The sequence below is a fragment of the Lepisma saccharinum genome, chromosome 17 (assembly GCF_977018435.1).
Source record: "Lepisma saccharinum chromosome 17, izLepSacc3.1, whole genome shotgun sequence".
Taxonomy (NCBI): Eukaryota; Metazoa; Arthropoda; class Insecta; order Zygentoma; family Lepismatidae; genus Lepisma; species Lepisma saccharinum.
Window position 1 is genome coordinate 26,468,060 of NC_139245.1, and position 22,058 is coordinate 26,490,117.

The 22,058-nt window shown below is 40.8% G+C and overlaps 1 protein-coding gene across 15 annotated transcripts in view; it reads right to left on the reverse strand.

Annotated features, from left to right (window-relative positions):
- The window catches only part of LOC146001631 (sodium-driven chloride bicarbonate exchanger-like), a 263,578-nt gene that overhangs the window by 100,828 nt on the left and 140,692 nt on the right, over positions 1–22,058 (reverse strand). Inside the window, exon 1 of one of the 15 annotated variants that reach the window (XM_083139199.1) lies at positions 15,145–15,164. The exons of the other annotated variants lie outside the window; for them this stretch is intronic. The gene's annotated coding sequence lies outside the window, so the exon portion shown is untranslated. Of the gene's footprint in view, positions 1–15,144; positions 15,165–22,058 lie in introns of those variants that run through there. 15 annotated transcript variants of the gene reach the window in all.

Consider the following 22,058-nt stretch of genomic DNA (forward strand, 5'->3'; position numbering starts at 1 on the left):
GACGACGTTATTGACAGATCACTCAGCAGCAGAAACACTTGCGTCGGGCTTCTAGCAGCCAATACATACATGAATCAATACTTACAACATCCACCAATTGCAGTGCGACAATTCTTTGTTTTCTCTCTTATATGTATAAAACCGGCTGTTGATGTGTATATGCAATAAATTAGGTATCATACCGCCGTTGCCGAAATTGCACGAGACTCATGCTACTCCGTTCTCTCTCTCTCTCTCTCTCTCTCCTTTCGAGAAGTTGGAGAGTCCTAAGCATAACAATTTTCTTTCAGTTCGATTGATTGATTTAAAATTTTTGGGTGCATTCGAACCACAGAACATTTTCATTTTGTGGCTTTTTTGGACTTTTTGCCCATTTTTCAGTATTTATCATTCTTAATTGGCTTTCTATCACATTTGACGTTCTTAACTGCATTTCTCCATTCTCATTTCTTGAATTTGAGTCTTATTTGATTCTCCCAAAATTCTGCGAGAGAGAAAATAAATTCAATGAAAATGACAGAGTTAGCTTAAACCATACATCATCTGCTTATGTCGAATTATTCACGTTTATTCACAAGTGACTCTTTTTAGCGTTTATGAAAAATTCAAGCTTAATTTTAATACATAAAGTAATTTTATAGTTATTTTTTGTCAGGTAGAACACTTATCCAACTTGAAGCATTTAAGCTCTTTAGAGAAAGCAAATAAGATCATGTGACCTGACTGTGGATGTTCCCTTCCCCCACTTCTTTTTTAAAGGAATGAATATAGATTCCGACAGGTACACCCTCATCTTGTTTGTGGATTCGATCCAACCACAGATCTATCGTTTTATTCCCACTCACATCGCTTTAAAGGCTCCGAAAGAGGAAAAAATACGTTTCTAGTAGTGCAGGGCCGGCGCTAGTCATTTTGCCGCCCTGGGCAGTGGCAGCAGATGCCGCTCCTTTTCGACCCCCCCCCCCCCCCCCCGTCATTACGCAGCAACGGGAAATTGAAAATCACTATATCCATAAGTAAAACATCAAACTATAAAATAAATAATTAGACTTGTTACGCTATTTCAATACTATTAAGCACAAAAGGATGTCTCGCTCGACTAGTTAAACTTTAAGAAATGCGACACTAATTTTATATTATTATTATATTTTATGAACATTCTCTCTCTCTCTCTCTCTCTCTCTCTCTCTCTCTCTCTCTCTGTCTCTCTCACACACACAAACGTATCTTGAATGTAGCAAGTAATAGGAAAGAAATGAAGGCTTGACTTCATATGTTTACCGTTGTACGTCTGTGATATATAATTGGATTTTTAAAAGAATTACATGTAATATTCCCGGATCTCCCGCATGGGTGATCAAAGGTCTGACTTCTTTCCTGAGTTGTCCCCGCATAAAGCGGCTCTGGGCTGCACCTGCCCTGAAAATTTGCCGCTCTGGGCGGTGGCAGGTTCGACCCCCCCCCCCTCCCTTCCGCCGGCACTGAGTAGTATAACTACTTTGTACTGCGCATTAGGCGAGTATACAGTACGCAAGATTAGTAGTAGTTCGCTTTCTGGCGTATAGGTTATAGGAAATTGATATGAACTAATGAAATTCATACCGCAGAATTTGAACACAGGGTCCTGTAGCACTGGCTGTTAAATCACAGAAGCTGGAGAGAGAAAAAAAACTCAGTGGGTTTGATATAGGTTATATATTTTTCCCGACTAGTCAAACTATCTACATTATACATGTGAGCGGTGGATAAGGGAAAGCATCCAAAAATATTACCCCGCTCAAGCTGAAAATGAAGTCGCATTCTCTCGTCTGCCTCTATGATCTTAAGATTGATCTGGTCTGGATTCGAACCAGGGTACCCTGACGTCGTTACGCGCTGTGTTAATCACTCCGCCACGGAGATCGGCTATAGTCTTACGAAAAATCCTTTGCACGCTACTGTTTATTTTATAGGCCTATATTTTAAAAACTTCATAAACTTTTGTCTTCTCGTTTAATATCTAAGAAACTAAAAGTTAAAATATACAAAACAGTAATTTTGCCTGTAGTATTATATGGGTGTGAGACTTGGTCCCTTACATTGAAAGAGGAACATAAATTGAGAGTATTTGAAAATAAGATCCTTAGGAAAATCTTTGGACCTAAAAGGGATGAGGAGACAGATGAGTGGAGAAGGTTACATAATTTAGAACTACATAATTTGTATTCATGTCCAGGTATTATTAGAATAATTAAATCAAGAAGACTTAGGTGGGCAGGCCATGTGGCACGAATGGGAGAGGAAAGAGGAGTTTACAGGATTCTTGTTGGGAAACCTGATGGTAAGAGACCTGTAGGAAGGCCAAGACGAAGATGGAGGGACAACGTTGAGATGGACCTAAAGGAAATCGGTAGGGATGGAAAAGAGTATATAGATCTTGCTCAAGATAGGGACAGGTGGAAGGCTTGTGTTGCTGCAGCCATGAATCTTCGGGTTTAAGAAGGCTCGAGAGTTAGTTAGTTTAGTTAGTTATATTTTAAACTTTTTCAAGTGGCATTTCTACTTCCCTGGGTTAAACGCGAAAGCATCAAATTTCTGATAAACATACTTTTACATGTACGGTATTTCTGCACCACGACTATTTTGCTGTTTCCGCATAAGAGTATCTTAGGTATCTGTACGTACGTGGCTGATGTATAAGTTCTGCTTAGCGCCCTTAGGCAATAAGTATCCTAACGCGAGTTGGATTTACATTGGAGAACAGCATACGATAAACCTCCCTAAAAGATATTATTGGTGGTATGAATATTTGTTTTAACATTATGCAGTCGCAAACGTAAAGTTGGAACTTTAGAAAGTACAATATGAAATTCTAAGTCCAACATCGCACGTGAATGTATGTTTTTGCATTAAATTCTAATCCTACTAGAACAGAATACGCAACGACACATACTACTGACATAAAAAAAAAGCATGCCTGCACTATGATAAGTCTGTTGCTTCACGTCCGAAATTGATTAACATAGTTAAAGCACGATAGAAACCTTCCTCCTTTTAGAATGACCGTTGTTATTTCTGACCAAGAGAGCCAATACTTTGTCACGCGATTTTCACCTGTTGTTCCAGAATTCTAATGTGCAAGCTATCTCTGTTGCTACGTTCGAATTGTACGGAATACGTGCTTCTGAGACAATTACGAAATGAAAGCCACAATTACGCTTTGGTTGCCAATGAAGAGTCTAGTTCTATGCACCGTTGTTAACAGAATTTCGAAAACTGTTGCCTCTTAACGTACTGCTATAAGAATGAAAACCTATTTTCTGACAGTAAATGAAATTACAAATGAACTACAGTGTGTTTTGAAAGTCCTGCGGGATTCCAAAACCCTATAACTTTTAAAGTAATAGGTTTATTACAATGAAATAGTGTTTGTTGCACAGAGGAAACTTTAAAGTTAATGTTTGGTTCACTGCCAGATCTCCAGCTGGGCACCATTCGCATCCAAACACGCTTGCAATATAAGGGCCTCCCCGATGGCGCAGTGGTAGCGTCGTTGCCTTGTAATCAAGGGGTCCCGGGTTCGATACCCGGTGGAGGCGCATAGTGGTTCGGATCCCACTTTAAACAGTAGGTCCAGTCCCGATTAGCCTTACTGTGCATAAAGTGGACTTAAAAATACCAAATCAAATCAACGCTTGCAATATCCGAGAATTGCGTTCTGACAGTGCTCGTTCGGAATGTTGTGAAGTAAAATCTTTTTAAGCAATACTGTTTTGACTAATATTGAGATGTTGTTCATTTGATTACACAATTAGTGTAAAATATTTACTAAACCGATGGAAGGTGTTTGGACCCCTAAAAACCCCCTCTCCTACACGGCCATGCAGAAAGCTATCGGGGGATTTACACGAGATCTGGTTCAATTCTTGAAATCATGCATTCAATTTATACTGCACCTTAAAGGGAAGCTTTGTGTGTCTTACAATTCAAGTCTAGAATAGCCGCTCTTCTTGGATCCATTTCCGAATAAATATGGATTTAATGGAATGTCGTTAGTGCATACTGCTATGTGAAGTTTAGATTGTTTCCTTGTCGTAGGCCTGGTTGAAGTTGTCATTTGCTTTGTTGTTGCCGCTGACAGTTGCCTTGAAAGCAAGCACGGAGTGAATTTTGTGAATGTGCGTTTGGGTGAAGAAGACAAGCCCTCTCTCGTGGGTTGTCTTTGCCCAAAGCAGAATTGGGGCAGAGTCCATGGAACACGCGGGGGATCGATACTCAGCTGAGGGGGAGGGGGTGCTATCGATTGCACTTGCTGACACAAATCCTTCTGTTACTGGCAGGAATTATGGTTGGGGTTGGGGGGAAGGGGTCGGCGACAAATGGGTTAATGTGAAGTTACTCTGCGACCAATGGACACCGGTTGCCAATGGTTTGTGCCCCGTATTCTAACCATCAGAACAGCTGTTTATTGCGAAAATGTGTTTTGGACTAGTTCTTGAAGTCAATATGCTTTACTGTGTCCTACATTATACTAATTCGACTGTTTTTGTGCCTACTATGGTGCAAAAATAAACTCGTCACTTCTCTGTAGTTGAACAAAAGATGTGTTCTGATTCAGTTCATTTGATTTTTTATATTTAGCGCAGCTTGTTTGCTACTTTCGGCTAATCGCGACGATGAGGATGAATGATGATATGAATAAATTGATGAAGGGACGCTCACAAAGAACACACATGGCCAGGACTGGGTTCGAACCCAGGACCTCTGGCGTCGTAGCATGTGCTAACTATTCCGCCACGTAGGTGGCTTTGATTCATATCTATACAATAATTTATTACAAGGAAAACGCCAAGGTGCACAGAGTATCAAGGAAACAAAGTAATCACATTTTTGTGTCTAGCACAGTAGTAAAAAGAAGCAAATATTTAAAGCTTAAAACTTTGGTTCTCCATGATTACTTTCAAATAATTGTATCCTTATTTGAATATACAGTATAAAGTTGTTAAAATAGTAATAATGGACAGTCTTGAGACTATATAAACACACACATAATTACGACCAAAAATAACGCATAACTCAAAAATCAATGAAATTTATCTAGAGCCATGTTGTTCAGTGGAATGACACCACACACGAAACACTCATTCTGATGCACGGGTTTTGTAGGACTGTGAAATTTGACAAACTAGGTCAATTCTCTTTGTGGGGCAAAAATATTCTCAACCAAAATCGGAAGGCATACTGGTGCACTTATCTATCAGCGCAAGGAAGCAGCTTTCTGACAGTCTGAGAGGACTTGACCGAGAATAATTAAATGGATCAATCGAGAATGGAATGAACAGGTACAGACGAATTAAAGAAAGATATCTTAAAGGTGATAGAAGAAAATTTGAAAAATGAACCGAGTTGTGCATTACTTGAGGGAGAAGAAAGGAACTAAAAACTGAAATATGTTGGGCGGTGCTTTGTTTAACGTCGCTTTCTGCCACTTTTGGCTAATCGCGACGATGAATGGTGATTAGATGAAAGGACAATGACAAACACACATGGATAGCACAGAAACCCTACATAGAATTATCCTGGTTGTCTGCAAAAACGAGGTGTCGAGGGTGTTCTACGTGGAAGTTAGGTTGGCATTTGAGTGCCTTGTGAATGTAAGGGGTTGAAGGAACCTACTTTCAAACAGAAGGCAAAATGATGATGACTTCAAACAAAATCATAATACCAGGAACACATTATGATCTCACAAGCATGAAAGCTGACCATTCGCTCTTTTCCCAACTTTTGCTAGCAGGTAAAAATATGCTTTTGCCACACAATTCTGCTTCCAGAAATACGTAACGTATCAAACGTAAAAACTCACTGTGGTCGTTTCCTAACAAGATACTTCATGGCACCACACACTGAAGCACAAGCGTTTCACTAAATCAAACGTCTATGAGCAGAACTTTCCAAAGAGATGACCATATACAGCAGAAGCGTCTCCCATTTATAAGCGAACTTCCCCGCACCCAACAGAGTTTCCAGCGAGCATTTCCATTTGCTTTAGCGTTTAGCGTCTCTTTCTCCACCCACTCGTTCTAGAAGGCCCGCTATAAAAGAGGTACGGGAAAAGTCTAACAAAACCTTCAGCGAAAGGATGAATCTTGTTTTCCTTGTGTCATGGCTGTCAGGGTTGGCAAGCTACTTGATCAGACTGTGGTCACAGAATCTCTCTCATCTACTCTGCGAAAATACCAATGCAAGTTACCAAAATTACTCTTATACGTAATCATTGGACTTCTCCACAATGGAACACCGGTTCAAGCACTCTCCAATCATCCTGGTATTGTTTTGATTTGATTATAATTTATTTTTGTTAATTAGCGTCGCTTTTCTCCATTATGGCTAATCGCGTCGATGAGTACTGATATGATGAAGGGACATACTTGAAGAACACCCTTGCCCAGACCAGGATTCGAACCCGATACCCCTGACGTCGTAGCCCCTGATAACCATTCCGCCACAGAGGTCGGTCCACACTATCTGGCGTCGTCACTGTTTATCGCCATGGCTTGTGGCTCCTGAGATATGCAAAGTTGAAAGAAGGATATATTACTTCCGTAATGCTAATGTAGGGTTGGAAGGGCTTGTCACCATCTCTCCATCTGCGTCTCCACGTGTCAGTTTCCGTCGCACAGATGTTGCCTGGCTCGACATTCCAGCATAACAATAATTCACGTCCTCTGCCATGTAGAGGCAGTTCACGTTTTCAATTTTCTCCAGCTGTAAATTCACGGTGCACTGTCACTCCGAGCTGGAGGAGAATTCATCAAGTCCCCTGGTCCCTCCAGAGTCCTTCATGAACAGTTCCAGAAGTCTCACCTCTGTTCTCTGGGTTTATTAACGTCCCTCCCGCAACGGCTTACACATAAAAGGTACGAGCATTGCAACACTTAATGCTCGGCATTATAAATTCACCTTGCTTCTCTTGCAACCTGGGATTCCTCCTGGGATGAGTCACTTCCGAGAAGCGTGGGGGTGGTCAAGGCTCAGAGAATGATCCAAGAATAGGTTTTGTCATGTGATAGCATCAGAAAGCAAAAAGGAGCCCGCACAGCGTCCGAGCAATGTGGACTTATCCTAGTCAGAACTGTAAACACATTGTGAATGTTTATTTTCTGTGCTATCACAGGCTCGAGCGTTGAAACTCCGACACTAAGCCTTGTCTTTATATTGATTCAATATTCAAATATCCCTCACGAGTGTCCCTCCGATGACATTGTGGTAATCAAGGTGTCCCGGGTTCGATACCCGGTGAGGCACATGGTAGTTCGGATCCCACTTTAAACTGTAGGTCCGGTCCCGATTAGTCTATCTGTGCATAAAGTGGACTTAGAATAAAAACTCAAATCAAATCCTCCCATGCTTCTTAAGTAAAAGCAACGAATGAATGGATAATGAGTTAAAATTTTTGGATGCGCCGGCACTTTTGGCCATTTTGCATCCTTCAAAGTGTACGAAGGAAAATAGCCTTTTTTTTAAAACTCCTACCTTAAAAGTTTAAAAATGGGTGCACAGAACACCCTGAGAAAGGTTAAAATTGCATGGTTGTAAAATGACCTACACAACGCATTGTAAAGGGAACGAGAGACTACTCAGGAACAGTGTAACAGCCCATCTCCTCTCAAAAAGCTAAAAATATTTGTTAAAACGCTGTCGTCATCTCCAAACCTGGATGATAAACAGTTCAGAAGATTAAAAATGTGGCTGAGGAAAGTGAAATCAGCACATTCAGCAAGAATATGCCGAACACTTAAAATAACATTACAGACACGACACATTGGAGCAAGTGGCCATGGATGAGTGCGACGAGGATGTGAAGAAGACGCGGGGTGAGGGAACACGTTCGGAACAACCGGGATTCAAATTCCGGACTCTCAGCTTCGCAGGAACTTATACAGACCAGTAAACCACCGAGGCAAGCCGGAATGCGTTCTGAATCAATACAACCCGAACGTTACTTTGTGTTTTTCTCGGAGTAGGAAAGACACGTCCATCTAACCAACTCTTTTTCAAACTGATAATTACAATTTACATGGCATTAATATGGAAGAATTTCTAACACTGGATGAATGGGTTGTATTCGCTTTGAAAGACACAACTGACTTAAAATACTGCAATGATCCACATCATAAAAGCACTTCCTGACGCATTTCGATTACGTTGAACCTAACTAACATTTACGTACGTCCTCTCCAGATCTAATATGTTGAATAGAGTTGGCACACAGTTTTCTCCAGTCATTTATTTTTAAATTTCCTTTCACTCCTTCAAAACAGGTCTTCCTGCCAAAACTATTAGACAAGGTGGAGCCTCGGTCACCACTAAATAACCCTCCCAGGTATTCGGTTTTCAGTTTTTGACTTCTTACATTGACTGCCTTGCCAAAACGCATAGTTTTCGGGGACTACCGACATATGACCGCATAGCAGAAATACCCTACCCTCAAGACAGAGATGGACTGACTCTCCGAAACGCTGGTGTTTGTTTGTGTGCGTGTGGGTGTGCGTGTGCATATAAAAAGAACATTACACTGGTCAAAATTCCAAACAAAAGTTCGACGAAGACAAACCTAGGTGATCTCAAGCACTGGAATTGCTATGGACTCTGACGCCTTTGAATGAAAAGTGTGTTCGAGAGATCCAAGTATCTCCCAGCACGGACAATAAAACAGCGAAAGCGAAAAATCGTGCGAAGCCAGGGCTGGATTGGTAGAGCAATGGAACATTAATCTGCCATTAGTTTGGAATTATACAAGCAGTGACGGCGGCAAAAAAAGAAGAAGAAGAAGAAGCGGAGGGGCGCGAGAATCTTTTCTGGGAAGGCCGACATATTTACTATACATCTAAATATCATATCAAAAACACATATTTTGGCTAAAGGAGCATTTCTTTTCTTTTCTTCTGATGGTTGGCGGTAAAGGGGGGGGGGGCAACTTACCCCTTCTGGCGACATCACTATATACAATCTTAAAATTTTCTTTTTTTTCCTTATGTTCAATTAGTTCATGTTATATAATTTATTTTAGCGTCATAAATACATGTACTGTGACTTTTACTTTCCAGAGTTAGATGGTAAGGCTGAACCTTGCTCTGTAGTAAATAAAAGGACCTTTCTATTCTATTCTGTACAACGCAGTGATGTAACCTCACTCTCCCATTACATCAAGATTTTGCTAACTTCGCATTTAAAATTCAAACAGCAGAGCCATTTTATGCATGTGTGATTGAGTGATTCTGCGGTAAAATTTAATTAATATTAAATCCCTCTTCCTCCTCTAACGTAGAAAATGCTGGTTTTGATTGATTGATTGAAGCAAAAAATGTTGAGTGCCTCAGCACTTGGGCTATTTGTGTCCGTCATATCATATGGGGTCCAGTCTCAGAGGACAAAACAGCCCTACTGGCCGTAAATCCGGACGCAAAAGCGTCGTTAGCCTGCAACATTGCCGTTACCGGAGTGGAGTTGACCTTCGAGTGCCTTATACCTCACAAATGCTTTTATAATTACTGAAACGTTCAATAAATTTTGCGTTATGTACTGGGTATTTCTGGATCGCTGCAAGGATAAGCAAAGAACTGAATAAATAAACATATCTAGCTGTTCAATCTCGGACGCATCCAGTTCGAATTCTGATAGACAAGAGCTGACGAGACGTGTGCCAAAGCGCCCGAGTGCTGTCACAAAGCTTCTAAGATAAAATACCAGATGGCAGGCAGACTGCTGGACGCGTGTGCATGCTGCGATAAACGGCGCATCACGGTCGAATAAATTCTGGGGGAGGGGGAGAATGACATCAAATTGAGAGCAGGGAATCAGTACACGGCCTACATGAAAGGGAATCGATGTTAATTCAAATCTCTCTCCAAATCCCCCTCCAACATACGCTGTCAACAAATTCTGCATTGAAATGTTGATCGATCCTTGCATGATCGATGACTGTTGTAGAGACAGAAGGTGGAGTGTATATGAACGTTTTTACACGGACAAAATATTTCGTTGTTGCATATTTAACTATGCATGATCAATAGCGCAAGTATAGCCATAAGAAACAAAGTTTCGGGATCATCGGTACAAAAAGTTGTTATAAGGCCGCGTAAAAATTGATACGAGAACGATAGCATGTTCTTCGATTGATTGATTTGTTGTTTTAAGTCCACTTTATGCACAGTAAGGATAATAGGGACTGGACCTACAGTTTAAAGTGGGATCCGAACCACTTGTGCCTCCACCGGGTATTGAACCCGGGACCCCTTGATTACAAGGCAACAACGCTACCACTGCGCCATCGGGGAAACCCAGCATGTTTTTCGAGATTTTGATAAGATCGAGACTTACGTTCCTATGTAGTCTCGTCCAATTCCAGGCTTTAGACAAAATATACAATGTACCTAAAGATTATCAACTTTTTTCCAATCAAAACTATTTACTGTTTGATTGATTTGGTTTATTTTACTTCCTATTCTGCCACTTTTGACTTATCGCAAAGATGAGAGTGAGTGGTGATTTGATTGATTGATTTGATTAAGTCCACTTTATGCATAGCAAGGCTAATCGGGACTGGACCTACAGTTTAAAGTGGGATCCGAATTACTATGTGCCTACACCGGGTAACGAACCCGGGACCCCTTGATTTCAAGGCGACGACGCTACTACTACGCCATCGGGGAGGCCCAGCGATGATTTAATTAAATTGATGAAGAGACACAAATAACGCTCTTGCCCAGGCCGGGATTCGAACCCGTACCGCACTGCGAGGTCGGCAAATTGACTTACTACGAATCTTAGACATATCAAGGGGGTGGTCGTCTGATTGTTCATAGATAGGTTGCTTCAGGTGCATAAACTTATATTCTTAGTTTGTTGTAAGTACATTTTTTGCATAATAAAAAAATATGCGTATCTTACTGTATTCGAAACTTTCCCTTCGAGACCGAGATTCGAGTTTCGATTTCGAAACGAGACACATCTAGAAGTTTCCTCATTCACGGAACTTTAGTATGTCTCTCTTCTCGTCTGGGTATGACAAATAGTCATAATTTGTTGTTTACATTCTTGTTTTATAAAAAATAAATTAAAAAAAAACTTTCATGGAAACTCTTGTGTAGAAATGGTACCAGCTATGTTTCGCTCTGTGTCGCCCAGGGCCAGCGGAAAGGAAGGGGGGGGGGGGGAGAATTCAGACCTTAGATCACCCATGCGGGAGATCCGGGAATATTACATGTAATTCTTTTAAAAATCGAATCATATATCACAGACCTACAATGGTAAACACATGTAGTCAAGCCTTCATTTCTTTTCTAATACTTGTTACATTTAAGATACGTTTAAGAGAGAGGGAGAGAGAGTTTTCATAAAATATAATAATAATATAAAATTAGTGTCGCATTTTTTAGAGTTTAACTGTGGTCGAGCGAGATATCCTTTTGTGCTTAATAGTATTGAAATAGAGTAACAAGTTTCATTATTTATTTTATAGTTTGATATTTTACTTAGGAATATATTGATTTACAATTTCTCGGTGCTGCGTAAGGACGGGGGGAGGGGGGCGTTCGAAAGGGATCGGCATTTGCCCAGGGCGGCAAAATTACTAGCGCCGGCCCTGCTGTCGCCTTATGTCTTTGTTTATATTTGTAATGTTGTCTTGCTGCATATGTGACTTATTCAAAATTGAGACAATCGCGATGTATCAATTACAAAAACTGTTGCAACAAACCGGAACAGATAAGTAGCGCTATTTTAGTCTCCAGGGAACAGTCGAGGTAAACCTTGGACCGTGACACCAAAAACGTGAAATCTGACGTACACACACTACTGACATTTATTAACGAATTCGTATATATTTGAAGACCGTGCCTCACTTTAAGCGTGGTTCGAAGTTGCAATATGCAAATATTGCGTCATACTACATAATTTTCATAACACGGATCACGGTGATAGAACTTATTAGCACTAAAGAGGAAATGACTGTAATTGCATTCACGAACTGCTACAGCCTCTTACAACTCGAATTCCTGAGCTCTACTTCCATCGGTCACGTTTCGCTTGTGACGTCACTTCCGATTCAGCGTAGACATAACAAATTGTGTAAGAGTCTACGAAATATTTACTTGGGCGCTCCGCAGAACGATATCAAATTCGGCATTGAAATTCAACCCGAGAGATTAAAGCTTGAAAGTCCTGCAACGAATAAAATACCCCGCTGCAGTAACCTAACCCAAAATTTATCTTTGGGAAAGTTTTTATTTGCTCCAAAGTGCATGTATCTGGAGAAATGTTTTGTTATAATAGCCGACACTTTGGAATATGATCGAGAAGCTTTATTTCATACAACTTGGAATTTATTGCACAGAGGTGATAGGATAGATTTCCTCAAATAATAAATAAATCGCAAATCAAAATATACAAGAGCTGGCCAAATACGAATTACAATTTGTAACTAAGTTTGTTTCTTCATCCGAATATGTAATTGCTGTCAATGTTAATGAGAATAGCTCATTGTGATAAATTCCTGATGCATCGCATGGTTGCCAGGTGTATGTAAGTAACACTATTTTCATGAACATTTCCAAGTATCTTTTTTTTATTTTTTTCGTTAATTGCACGATGATGATGTATACAGTTTCGAAACCCACCTTTTGCGGAATTGAAACACCAGCAGTGTTGCCAATGCACAGTCATCATTTCTAAAAACAACGATTTTCCTAGTTCCCCCTTAAAGACGTCTCATCCCGATTGGCTATAGGTAGAAATGAACATTTCTTTTTCATTGCCATAGATGACGAGCTAATACATCTAACCAAACTGAAAATTACCGACGGCATGTCCGTACATGTGTGTTATGTGCCATTTTTCATGCTTTGTAAAAAAATTCATTTACACTTCCCGTTACATCTGGCAACACTGCGTGGACACTAATGAAATCCAATCATTGTTCTCCGGTTTATATATATATGCATGAACAAGGCTTCAATTTGGTATAAGGATTATATGTGTACCACTTCCGGTTCAAAAGTTGTACTATCCCCAACTCCGGGTTGCGTTGTAAATGGAACACCCGATAGAATATTCCAGTTCAGATACTCTTTTAGTGACCCAAGAGTCGGACTGTCCAGAGGATGGGAAAAATGTACCACTTCGGTTTCTGTCTACCTCGCACTAACAAGATTTGCCACACACCGCGACGTATTGTTGAATTACGAACAAACTATAATTCATCCAAAACTGACGAGGTGCATGTGAACAAGGCATGTAGGCAAATAACATTTAGAAGTAATAAACGCAAGAATTCAATACAGAACATAAGGCACATGAAATTCATATTCTGTTACATTACATCAACTTTTGAAGTGAAATTCGGGAACATCACTCGCGACAGGAAACGTCAATCTTGAATTTTTAATTTGCTAATTCTTGGTAAACCGAAATTCCCAAAATGAGACTGGACAATAATTACCATACAGCCTTTAAATAACTTCCAGCAAAGTAAAGTTTGCTACCACTTTATAGCTCAGTTCAACAGAAATTGTGTGCTTTGCTATCTCAAGGCAACAAGCAACGTCATGAGTCGTTCCAAAGCTACCAGGTTTACGTGTTCTAATTGGCTCTTTCACTGATAAAGAAATCGCGTGGTCTTCCATTGTATTGCAAAGGCTAAGCTAAACTAGAGCAGGAGTATGATTTTGCATTTTCTTTTTCTTTTTACATCGCATTTTGTTTACTAATCCCTCCTTTATTATTTAAAAAGTTCGCAATGAGATTCAGCAACTTCTAGCCATTTTGAGAAACATAGTTTCACCATAATTTTGAGGCATCGACAACAAATAAGGTACATTTTTTCACATGATACGTGAATCAAACGCATTTCTGAAACAGAAAATGTTGAAAACTAAATCAATATTACATTGCAATCAAAATCCATCAGAGTTATCTCTGATTAAGAGACATTTTTATAGTTCTAATTCCATCTACGCATCGATCTCCGAGGCGTGGTAGTTAGCTACGCTACGAAGCCAGGGGTTCCGGGTTCGAATCCATGCTTGGGCATGGGTTGAAATGTTATCCCTGTAGCCTTTGATGCGAATGGTTCGTGGTTCGATTTCCGATAGGAGCCTTACTGGTTCTGTGTTGACCCAGTATCGTGAAGATAATTGGGGAGCTACTTGAAACTTCAGTCTTGAAATGAATCTAATCTGGTGTGGGGCACTTGCAGCTGCTCACAGTCATTATGACTAGTTGCTAAGGGCTCTAAACCTGGAGCTCCTAATCTGCAATTCTGCTTAGGTCTAATAATGCATATGTGGTTAGGTTAGGAGGGCTCTTAGCATTTAGTTTGTGCCCGTTAGCAGCTGGATGTGCCCCTCACCATACATGTTTTGAAAGCCAGGTATCAGCAACAATGGACACTATTCGAGGACCACGCATCGACCAATGAAAAGACGCTTGGCAGGCCTTGACCTTCAAACGGAGCTTAGTTTTACAGTATGCAACTGCATGATGGGAAGTGAAAGATCAGCTATCCTCGACGGGGTTCGAAATAAAATCCAGATGAGGACACGGAAGGCAGCCGAGAACAAAGTGAAGTCTGCAGGAGCAATTTACCTCTGACGCACTTTAAGTGGCTGCACCAATTCCAAGCGCGTAGCAATGATTCACAGCAACTAAAAATAAAGCTCCATTCCATACACCTGTTTTAAATTAGGAACACCTGGTCTGAAATGGTAATCAGTTTCAGCTTCGCCAAAGGACTGAGCATCAGTAGAATTATGGAAATAATGTAGTTGGCAGAAGAATGAAAGCGACCAAGTAGGATACAAGCAAGTGAACTTTCTGCGTACATTTTTAAAAGAAGAAACATGGGTGCAACTCTTTGCATCTTTTTAGTTTTTGTTTCAAGTCAACTTTATACACAGAAAGACTAATCGGGACTGGACCTACAGTTCAAAGTGGGCTCCCAACCACCACCACCGGGTATCGGACCCGGGATTCCGCCAATACAGTTTTTCAACAAAACGTTTACAATAAATAAAAGTTAAAGATAAAATTTAAAAATATCTGTACGGACAGTATTCCTAAAGAGTAGACTATGACTAAATAAATCAAACACCACACAATTGACAATACCTTATGGAAGTTCCTTGTAGGAACTAGAGAAACAGCTTGTCCAACGACAGAAACAAGAAATGTCCAGTCCTACATTGGACAACAAACGATGAAGATGCTCGCACGCCGATTACATACAAGAACCACACCAAGCAACAAGATTTTCTCGCGAATGGAGAAGGTACACTCCACCATTCACCCGAGGATGCCTTTGTCGGATACTACGGCAGACGCTTCTTCACGAATTAACATGTCGTAGAGGAGATATTTGCTGCGCAAACACTAACCTTGCGGCTGATCAAACAAGTGTGCTGACGCTGTGAATTACGGTGCTTTGTGTTCAGTTCTTATCCACTCTTTAAGGTTGCCTTCCAAACTCCTTCCCTTAACAAAGAGGTTACGAGCTTACGTTTCCAATATGCAGACCGCCATAAAGATTTTTTTTTTCGAAAACCTGCCGAACGTTATGTCCTATGAAACATTCCATTTCATTTCTCTCTGGTAGTGAAGTAAAGATAAGAAAATAGTAAATAAATGTTTAGGCTATAGTAATTGGGATTAGATATTAAGAAAATCATATAAATAGAGTCTGCATACCAGTACATATAAAAATGTGCATAAAATGGACAATAAATTTACAGTTCCATTTTCCGATGTTGTGATTTCTTGTTATTGTTTAGTCAAGCTCGATTGTACATATTCGTATCTTAATCTTGAAAGGGCGATTCAATGAGACGCGAATTTCTTAGTTGATGAATTAAGTAGAAATCATTAAGATTTACATTAGCTTCTTTTCATTATGAAGCATGGTAAGTCGTTAAAGGCTAAAAGTGTAGGATGACTTAGCAAGATTTGGTGATCTAGTTATTTTTAGCCGGTGCAGCATTTTATCTATTATCGGTTTGTTAAAACACGCACTTGCAATTATATAATGAATTTAATTTATTTCTCTAATTTTCCTGTAAACATTAAAGCTTCAATTGCTCAAACACAGTTGCATTTCTTCTAGCATTTTGATCATTTTCACATACTTTGTAAACTTCCTTTAGATGGTAAACTAAAACGTGATGCACTGTAACATGTTAGAAGCAATAGCTCAAACAATTTGGCATCAGGCACGTATATTTTGAAAGGGGTACTCTCGGGCCAACCAATCGCGCATCTAATATTAATACTATTATATATAATCATTAACATTATTAATAATTTTACTATTGATACAATTTTAGTGTTGTATGAATAGTTAAGATGATGATGTAGGAATGTAGACAAAACAGCACCCATTCATTATCTAGTTTATTCCTCGTTAAGATCACTAAAATATGTATAAAAACAGGTGCTCTACAGTCACGGACACTTCTGCGTTGTAGCGATTCCATTGAAAGTAAATTAGGGTATTAGAACCCAGACGTTTCCGTGACTGTACAAGGAAATTAATATTAAAATAGAAAATTAAATGTTAATAACCAAACCTTTGTCAGTGTCAGATGTCGAAAAATGAAGTCCTCTATTATTTCTTGATGCATATTATTATTATTATGCACTCATTTTTCATATACTGTCCATACAAAAATGATTCATCTCAGCAGTCGAATCCTTACTTTCGTTGGAAATAAGTAAATTCATACAACAGTAAACAAGTATTTACTTATTTTACTTTAGTACTGACAATATTTTATGGAGGAATCAGGAACACCTGAACCCACCCCCCTTCCTCTAAGTACAGTCTGATACAGTTGTAGTCACCGGTAATAAAAATGGGACGCCTAGACCCTGAGCTACTAACTTCACAGCAATGAGTTGTGGGTTGTCTAACTCTACGGCGAGGTTGGAACTTTATGTTGTGAAGTTCGCTCATCGCTGTAGTTAGTCCTTCTATATATCGTTCTGGGTACAATGAGTCACTTCACAGTTCAAATGCCACGTCTCTGTCCAACGCATCATTTTCCCAGTTGTCGCTCAACATCCCTCGCTCTGGCGAGTTTCCTGCTCTTGCGACCACCGGACATAGCATGTGACGTCAGAGGCAAAAAAATCGCAAGAGTGGGCGAAACAGATCGCTCTCCCACGGGGACTGCAGCTGCTGCTTCCTCCGGGAACCGGGAATTGCGGTTCATTTTCGAGAAACGTTCTTGTTGAACTGGTTCATACAATGCCACCATCAGAAACAAGAACGCGTTCACGAAGGGGTGCGTTATAGGCGTAGAAATGTACAGTCTCGGACAGAAGTGGGCAGGAGATCAGATCTAAAACTAATTGGAAAGCGATGTTTGGATCGACGGTACAACCTCTTAGAGGCAGGCAACCCAAAATGCACATCGACTTGGCACTTTACATATCATTGCAGTGTGGCGCCAAAAGGATCATTATACCACCATATTCCATTCTTAATAGGGTTTGTACCGAGACGAGATTTAGCACAGTCTCGTCTCACATATGCATGCACGCCACGTTCTCCAGGTGCAATGTGCCTCCACCGGTTAACGAACCCGGAGCCCCTTAATTACAAAGCGACTACGCCACTAAGGAGGGCCCCGTCTCACAGAGGATTATACTGCAAGTGGGTACATACGCCAGAGCGTGGTTACTCTGCAAAACGCAGCCCAGGATGCAGAGGTTGGCATTGGGGTGCCTTCCGAAAGTGCCACCCTTGGGGGTGGGGGCAGAGTAAGATTTAATATCTTACCCTTTCGTCATAGGAACTTGCATTTTGCTTAATGTTGTTGTTGATGATGGTGATATTATTATTATTATTATTTATACATAAGAAAATCGAAATTGAATTCAAAATACTTTGGCATTGTTGACAAGTTCATACTTAAGACTACACGTATTTAAATAGCAAGTGGCTTCGCCTTCATTCTTTTCCATAAACATCTACATTTTATTGATGAACAGTTATTTGTCTTTTTGTACTTTTTCACGATGCACAGACATGAAACAGAACACTTAATCTGCTCTCCTTCATGGCACTTCTGGTGAAAACGTTCTCTCGTTATTTTGTTGTACATAGCAGTTAACTGCTGTAATTTAGAGCCTGCAAATTACAGAAAAAGAATGTTATTTGCAATAAAATATCAATACGATCTCAGCATTAGAATTTCATGAAATTTTCAAGATAAATCCTTCTGCGGGCGTCCTTTACCCTTACCCCCGAAGGTCTCCCTTACAACGATAGGACAACCTTGAGTTCTGACGTCATCAGGCAATGCTTTTATTGTCAAGCTAGGTTTAGTTCTCTTAGCATAAATAATACATTTGCAGTGTATTTATACTAAAAGAGCCAACCTAACATTCCACGTCTGACGTCAGAACGCAAGGTTATCCTAGCGTTGTGCGATAAGGGAGACCCTACCCCCGAACTACAGCGCCTTGAATAACGTAGTGTGGAAAACGGCACAGTTCTGCGCGCTCTGGCTGATTCCACTCGAAAATGATCCGCTAGAGGCGATGGTGTTGAACCCGGTGATTGGTATTCGTCTGCTTATAATGGAAGTAAATGGAGTTTTCGCTGTAACGTCTGATTCTTTTACATGAAGCATTTCTATGAATATGATAATTGCTATGATATTTGGTACAGTGGTTGCGAATATATTAACGAACATTCTAGACAGTCGACCACGTCCTGTTATCGTCATACTTTCGTTAATAATACGGGAGAAAAAATACGCGTGGAATGTTCTTGGCAACTAAATTTTTGTGTATGAATTAGGTTCATTATTATCATCATCATCATCATTTCTTTTAAAGATATACACACTGAAGCATTTGTATTTTGGATATTTACTGTCGCTTTTTTTCCGCTTTAAACACTGTTCACACTGTCACACTAGTGACACACACTTCCAGACTGTAAAATAGCATTCATTGCACATGAGGGTCCAAACAGCAAACGACACGTTCATATGGCGTATTCGCGTGCTACTTGTTACTTCGGTCGGAAAGCTCCTTAAAGGCAGGGTGCTCAGACCGAAGCGACGCGCTACAGGGAGAGTTTCCAACTAAGTAACAAGCGACATGGTACCTTCAGTCTATTGGCAAGCGTTCTAAGCTAATTGTGCGAACAACAGATAAGCGACACGAAAAACCACACATTACAACAACAGATCTAGGCGACACGATAAGTCACACGTGTCGCTTTGTCGCTTGTGCGTCGCTCAAACTGGGCCATTTCCTCAATAGCTTGCAACATGTTGCCGTGGTTTGTTGTTCGCGCATGCGCGATGCAATGAGTGTCTTGCTTTAGGGAGATTGCGCACGAAAGCGACAAGGAGCACGCGACACTTATCACTTGAGGATTTCACCAACCGAACGCCGGACTGTGCTTCCCGTCATGCCGCTACGATGTGAAATGTTGCTCTTGGATGGCTCGTTTCCAAGCAACATGTGTCGCTTCGGTGTGAAAGTTGCCTTGGACCGAAGGACCCGTGTAGCTTTGGTGTGAAATCCTCGTATCGTTTGTCGCGTGTCGCTTTGGTGTAAAATCTCCTTGAGGAAACGGTGCAGTCAGAGCTTGTGTCCCTACGGTTCGAAAGGCTGCATTGATTACGGACTGCTCGCTTCCAAGCGACACTTGTGGTTTGTCGCCTCGGTATGAAATATCTCTCAGGATACTATTTATATTCTAATAACATAGAAAAATAAAACTCTAGTACACAATCCAACACCTGACGTCCGGAATCACTTTGCGATGTTTCTTCTTGTGTTACGCATGCTATTTATTTATTAATTTTATTTTACTTTTCTTTCCAAATTAATGTCATTTCGTGACTGCAAATCACTCCACAAATATAACTGTTTCCATCAATTCACGTACCGCCTTTCAAGACAAACAAATCTACATAATATATTCCAAAAACTAACAAAGCCGCATTACTGTCATAAGAAAATTAGCACCGGGATTGATCGCACTGCCATCTATGTTTCTCATCCGTCTGGGGAACCAGTTTCTTGGGTCGTTTTCCACACTACGTTATTCAATGCGCTGTACCCGAACTGTTTCAATTGGACAATTGAAATCGCCAAGGCACTTCAGCGTAACTAAAGGGAATCCGATGCAAAACATCTTTCGAATTCCCCGCGCGCTTGCCTCTAGATCTTTCGGCAAACGAGGCCGCACGTACACACGCTGTACGCACGCCGCTAGACAACCGCACCGTACACCTCTCTCGAACGGGAGTGAATGAATTACGTGGCATCGGGTTCTCGCACAGCAGCCATTTTAGGAATGCCCTGGCGGCAAACGCCAAGATACCATCACTCAAACGAAATGCGGATCGGGAAGTGCAATTTGGAAGGGGAAACCTGGCAGCCTGAAGGAAACGCTACGTCACGACCCTGCGTTTGTGTTTTTGGGTCCTTTGGCCACCGTCCGTCTGCGCTACAGCAGCTGCACTTGAACCAAAATACTCGCACACTATAATCAGCTGGCAAGGTTAACTTCCCGTACGGCTGCCAGAAGAATGCCCGCAGAGAATTCTTTGTGGGGAAGTGGGTTGGGGAATTCTCACTCGGAGAAGTAGGCTGGAGGGTCTTGTAAGACTTCTAGTTTTTCTCGCGTACGTCCCGCACCGGAATAAAATATATGTATGGTTTTGTCAAGACTATATAAGTGCAATTTCATCATAAGCGGCAGACGTGACTGTGCATCCTAATCATAGACGGACGAAGCGAATGTGAAACCTACAATCGCAGACGGACGAAGCGAATGTGAAACCTACAATCGCAGACGGACGAAGCGAAAGTGCAACCTACAATCACAGGCGGACAAAGCGAAAGTGCAACCTACAGCAGCAGACGGACGACGTGAAAGAGCAACCTACAATCCCAGACGGACGAAGTGAAAGTGCAACCTACAATCAGAGACGGACGAAGTGAAAGTGCAACCTACAATCAGAGACGGACGAAGTGAAAGTGCAACCTACAACCGCAGACGGACGAAGTGAAAGTGCAACCTACAACCGCAGACGGACGAAGTGAAAGTGCAACCTACAATCACAGACGGACGAAGTGAAAGTGCAACCTACAATCGCAGACGGACGAAGTGAAAGTGCAACCTACAATCACAGACGGACGAAGTGAAAGTGCAACCTACAATTACAGACAGAAGAAGTGAAAGCGCATTCTACAATCAAAGCAGACGAAGTGAAAGTGCAACCTACAATCACAGACGGACGAAGCGACGGTGCATCCTACAATCACGGACGGACGAAGCGACGGTGCATCCTACAATCACAGAAGGACGAGGTGAAAGTGCAACCTACAATAACAGACGGATGAAGTGAAAGTGCAACCTACAATCACAAACGGACGAAGTCAAAGCGCAACCTACAATCACAAGCAGACGAAGTGAAACTGCAACCAACAATCATAGACAGACGAAGTGACAGTCTCTGTAATCAAATTAATGAATCCCACACTGGTCCTGAATCTCTCTAACATTTTATTAATATATCACCACAGATCATCCGAACCTATGCACTGGGCTGTAAAAAATAATAATATTGTTTTATGTTGGACTAACTAAAATAACTTTGTTGAATAGAGTAAAAGTTAATCTAAGCAGTATAGAGTCCTGTACAGAATAGATATGTAAAATAAATAAATAAATAAATACAAATTGACACTCGCCACTTGTAGCACTATATATATATAACTCAGCATAAAGTTCAACAAGGCATTAATCGGCAGGACGTTATTTATATCAGCAAATAAAGTTGTCCACGGATTCGTTTCTTAGTTCACCAAAAACAGACAAAAAAGCGAACGATAACATGGATCCACATAGATTATGATTACGAATCTGGTACTCATTATCGCCAAAATAATTTCACGAAAGTCTACAGCGCGAGCACATTCAGGAAACTCTGATAGAATACCTACAATGAAAACAAAATCCGTGCCATTGTACTACACCAAAATAATAAGGTATTCTC